Below are 6,000 nucleotides of genomic sequence, written 5' to 3'. Positions count from 1 at the left end.
CGGGCAGAGCTACGAGACAGCACAATGGACAGGGACATTGACACCGAAGGTGACCGTTTTTAATTCGTAGTCGTGGATCTCCCCATCGGGATTTCGAAACAAAATAAGTTGGAGCGGAGTATGCTTGGGGTCTACCCAAATTTTCCGGTACATCTTCTCGATGACGGCGTTGAAGACAAAACTAAAGTATCGCCACTTTAGGAGTTGACTCGTCAGGTCGGATTGTAAGACCGGGCCCGCGTAAAGAATGTCGTTCAGACTGGTCTCGTTTGCGGACGGGCTCGAAGCATTGAAGACTACCCGCACCTTGGTGGTCGTGCTTTCGGGCTTGAAGACGGCATGATGTGGAAGGTAGTAGGTAGCGGAACTGCTCGTGGGAGAGACCTCGGTGATGTGGCCTAAATCGATGTATTCCTGGATTTCCGAGTCATAGCGGGCCTTAAGGGGCGGATCCCTCTTCAGGCGCTGATCATTACGCAGGAGCTGAGCAAGAGCAAAGGACCTTGAAGCCGATAGCTCGGAACCCTTCTGCTCGGGGTCGCGTAAGGGGAGCGTCACAACGTACTTGCCACACTCGTCTCTTCTCGTCGTCTGGACAAAATTGTGCTCGCAAAGTGAATCCGATTCCGAATTGATCTGTGTGGGCACATCCTCCATCTCCCAAAATTTGGTGAAGGCTGATTCAGCGAGTCACCGAGGCTACGGGCAACTCGTGTGGAAAAAACGGACACGCTGCGAGGGTTGGCTGGAGATAATGGGCCTGTCAGCACCCATCCAAAAATGGTTTCCTGACCGAGAAATGACCCGCAGATGTTAGCCCTGGTATTACCGAGGAGAATGGACGGAAGAATGTCAGCTATTAACACATCGACTTGGGAGCTTTCAAAGAAGTTGGGGTCCGCCAGGGGAATGTCGGGCAGCCCCTTGAGACGATCCCGCGGGATCGGATATGATGGCAGATTTCCTGCCAACTGCGGAAGAACGTAAGCCGCAGTCTCTAATTGCAACCCGGGTCTTGACGGCGACCGAATGGAGAAATGGCACAATTTAGTAGACTGCGCGGAAATGGTCTGATTAAGACCGGACACTTGGGCTCGAATAGTCTTGAAGGAAAGCTTGACAAGGTTGAACAGTCGTTCAGTTATGAACGTCGCTTCGGACCTTGTGTCTATCAGTGCTCGTGCTCGAATAGTCTTGAAGGGAAGCTTGACAAGGTTGAACAGTCGTTCAGTTATGAACGTCGCTTCGGACCCTGAGTCTATCAGTGCTCGTGCCTGGAAACTGCACCCCAAATGGCACACGTTGATAAGGGCAGTGCCCAGTAGGACGGCCCCAGACCCGGAAGCGAAGCACACCTGCACATCCGACTTATCCTCTAAGCCGTTTGTGCTTCTGGCAGTTTGAGCGGGTCGAGCCCATGCTGGAGTAGGCGGACTTGGAGCGGTAGCGAACGGATTGCCGCGGTGCAGAAGGGTGTGGAGTCGGCTGTGGCATGTGAAGCAGGTGGGCGCTCGTGCAGTCTCGCTGCTGGTGCCCTCGGGCAAAACAGTTCAAGCATAACTGCTTCCTCTTAAAGTAGTCGGAGCGCCCGTCCACGTTCATTTCTAGGAAACGCGGACATAAGCGGATAGGGTGGTTCTCCCTCGAACAGAGATCACATCCCTTTTGGCCCCGAGCCACTCCGTGCAGGGGCAGTAGGAAGCCCCGACCTTGGCGGAGATTGCCCGGAGCCACTAGGCCTGACGTCGTCGATGGCCTCCAGAGTGCGATGGCGCTCTGTCAGGAAGTTATCTAATTCCTTCCATGTTGGAATTTCGGCCTTATTATGTACGGATTGCTCCCACATAGAAAGTGTGACCTTGGGGAGCTTCGAGGAAATCATAAAGACCAGGAGACAATCCCAAGCCTCAACATAGATGGCGGACATTTCTAGGGCTGTCAGACAACTCTGAATGGTGGCTTGCAGTTCCCTCAGCGCGATCCCGGACTCTTGAGAAATAGCCTGGAGGTTGAATAGGATCTTCAACTGGCTATTGACTAATAGCCGCCGGTTCTCAAAACGGTCTGTGAGGCTTTGCCACGCTGCGACAAACCCCTCATGGGTAAGCGGAGCCTTAGCAACAATGGCGTGTGCGTCACCACTTGTTTTGGACAGCAAGTGGAACAACTTCTCTACCGGGGTGAGCCGCGAGTTTTGGATGTAAATGGCCGTAAATAAGTCTCTAAAGGTGGGCCACCGAAGGTAATCACCCGCAAAGACCTCGGTATCCACGGCGCGGGCGTGTAGACATTGACGGAAGCCTGAGTGGATTGGGAGGCAATTTTCTCCCGAAGCTGGACAATACACCTCGAATATACGGAGTAACAGTTGCTGTACTTCGTTTCCAGCACTGCGAGCAAATCGGAGCAGCTCTCATAGCACTTCTCCACCTTCTCCCAGAGTTCCCGAATTTGGTCTCGATGGACTTCGCACATGTATTGGGAGCCTATTTCAGTTTCTGGGGCGCCCGGGGTATTGATGTTGGCCTCAAATTGGCTAATTCGATCTGTTGCAGCGATGAACTTTCTCAGCGCCACTTCGACCGCACTTTGAGCCATTTTTACAACGGAGCGAGTCTGCCTCTGTCAAGGATCGGGGATTGTATTGACGTTTTCGTCACTCTTTGCCCTTGGAATGGCCCTGGTCGCCTTAGGCTTCAAAAGAGGTGTCCGCGGAGATGCGGATTGAGATCTGTCCAAACTGATGGCTGGGATCGGAAACGGATTTTTGTCGTCTCCCGTGGGCACTCTCAAAAATCAATTCGCTGGTCAGCGCTTGTCGACTGACTTGTGCAATAGGGGCCTCGTTCGAAGCGGTGGCTGGTCACACTAAAGTGATGAGAACGGTGAGATCGCGGATGGATTGCGATCACAAGGAACTAGTGGGCACTAGCGGCGCCTATGACGAAAGGAAGATCGTGTGCGGCACAAATCGAATGTAAAAACAAAACTTCAGGAACCAAACAACCCAGAAGTAGACGAGGTTTGTTGAGATTGTAATCGGATGTTGCCTGATGCAGAGTAGAAGCTGCGCTAAAGGCACGGAGAATGGACAAGTACCGTTCGTAATTCACCCCAAAAGGAAAAAAAAAGCACCAAAAAAAACACAACACGGCTACTGAGGCGGCGAGGTTGAGAACTTAGGCGACACAATCACGGATTTGTAGTGAAATGGCGGTTTTTTTTATATAAACAGATTTTATTTCAGTTTAATTTTGTCATGTATTTATTTCCTGAAATTGGAGGGAGAAAATATATGTGGACTGTATAAATGGAGGAACAGAAAGCTGTGTGGTGTAAAACACTAATTGGGGAAAAAAAAATATTAGGCCACCGGCGGACTGTTAAATGAATTTAGGAATTTTTGGAAATAAATCACACCGGCTGGCCAATATTAATTATGCCATATTTTTGTCACCACACAATTTCACTGTTCACTTGGTCAATTTTTCGAGGATTAATTGCACCAAAAAAAAAGAAAATGTATGGTTGTATGTGTGTATATTATATGTATGCACATATGCCTCGATCGTTGGCAAGCGAATAGCGGAATAGCAAATAACGGGGAGGCCGAAAACGGCGAGGAATTTGGCGGCACACAAAACGGAGTCGGATGGAAAAATTGGCAGAATTTGAAGACGAAGAAAAGTAGAAAATCTCACACTGCCGTTGTGTCGGAAAACTCGGACTTGGAGTTGACACGGAAGGAACACTGCCGGTAACTGCTGGTAGAAATGGTATCCAGAATATCCAAAGTATCCAGAATATCCAGAAAATACGCCTCGAAGGACCAAAATTTTGTAGTGGGGCGGTGTTGCCGCAAAAAGATGCCTCTTGATGGTGGTGGAAGTCGGGGGAGTCGTGGAGTGACCCGTCAGCTTTATTCACTTCATACAAAGAAACTGACTTAACTTAGCTTAGCATAAGAAAAAAGACGATCGCCGACGGCCGACCGCTGCAGTTGGACCCGAGAGAGCGAGAGTGCAAGATTGTGCAAAGAGGGGCGAGGGCGGATGCGCTCTTCAGCGCGGATGCGCTCTTTAGCGTGGATGCGCTTTTTAGCGTGGATGCGCTCTTCAGCGCGGATGCGCTCTTCACGCGCTCTTCTTCGGCGGCACAATGGCCCCTCACCTAAACAGGATGGAAATCACCAGGATCATCGCATTCATCGCTATGTAATAATTGGGTTAGCCAAGGGACAAAGTGAAAATGGGAAAAAAGAAGAAATCGAGTAGGAAAAAGCTTGTGGGTCGACAATATAAAAGAAAGAAAATAATGAAATGCAACCCAAGTCAGCGAGTTAGTGAGGCCTAATAAAAACCAAAATATCTATATTAAGTGATAGCATTGGCTATGCATTAAAATATCTAAACCCAAACAAATATCTTTATCTATATCATGTGACCATCAGTACCGATTGGCACAGAATGCATCGAGCATTATAATAAATTAATTCAAACATGCATTAAAATATGGATATCTAAATCAAAACAATATATATGTATCTAAATCAATTGTGACCATCATTACCGATTGGCAAAAAACAAAATGCAATCGAAGCATTATAATGGATATATAATACATAATAATATAAAAAGCTAAACATTTAATCAAAATCATGCAATTTGTTCATAAAAAATCTATATTTACTGTGACCATCATCACGATCGGCACAGAATGCATTGCGCATTATTAAAGATTATTAAATTAAGAATATCCCAAAACAAAATCGTACAATGAAAATTGAATCTTACACCCATATAAATTGCGACACTAATGAATGAATGGCCTAAATGAATGCACACTTTCAATTTTCTGAAGCCTCCACAAACCCTAAATTAACATTCTCAACTTACACTCACACTCACTTTTCGTTCTTTTATGTATATACTTATATATATGTATATGCGGGAGCGTGAAGCCGCGAGCCGACCACGACTCGACGGATTGTTTTTTTTTCTCTTTTTCCCCTCCTCTTTGCCTTCTGCTCTGGCCACGGTACTTGATACGTTGGGTCTCAGACTCGACAAGAGCAACTACATTGTTGTGGGGTCAGAAAAACACAAACTCTGAACTCGCTGACCAAAAGGAAAAAAAACATTATTGATAAAAAAACTCTTAATAAAATTACATTGTGCCATTGACATTACACTTTAAAGAAATAATTCGAATAAAATTTTCAAAGTTTCAAAAAATTTACATGTAAAGTATTTATATAAAGTACTTCTTATTGCCCAGCTAACCGACCAACCACTTTGTCCCATGGTTACCCCTTCACAAAAAAATAAAGAACACACACACCTATATTGTCTGTCTTGCAGATTCTTAACATAATACTATACAACAGGGGTGCTCAACGCCTATGCTCTGAGTGCTCATTTGTTTTTGCTCGCCCATAAGCTTCGAGCGCTCGCGGCGATTTTACACTAATAATTTTTCGTTTTCCTCTTTTCGTCTCATTCCGTGGCCAACTCCAATGTATTTTGTTCTTGTTTTTTTCTTAGAACAGTGGACCACCGACGTGAGTGTTGAAATGAGTTATGACTTGGTTAGAAAAAAGAAGGTGTTTTTCTTTCGCTCAGTGCACAGCTGCATACCAACATATAAGCGCCACTTAATATGTGCACGCTTTCTTGTATTTGTGTTATTTGAGCACCCCTGCTATACAAACACCAGTAATTACTTTGCACTAAGAGAAAATACTTATACATATACCCATCTTTATATTTACTATATACAAAAACACACTTATCCCCTACATACTGTTTTTACACAAAAATAATTCTTATTAAAGCACATAATATAGTTCCGAAGTTAGTATACTAAATTTACTACATTTTTAATTACGCAAATACGTATTCTTCCACCTGATTTCAAAGAAAACTATTTTACAAAAAACCAAATCCAGACTAGGACTCAGAAGTAGTATTATCTTACCTGAAATTAGAGAGGAAGAATTTT

The sequence above is a fragment of the Drosophila eugracilis genome, unplaced genomic scaffold (assembly GCF_018153835.1).
Source record: "Drosophila eugracilis isolate 14026-0451.02 unplaced genomic scaffold, ASM1815383v1 contig_2156, whole genome shotgun sequence".
NCBI lineage: Eukaryota > Metazoa > Arthropoda > Insecta > Diptera > Drosophilidae > Drosophila > Drosophila eugracilis.
This window is presented reverse-complemented; position numbering follows the sequence as displayed.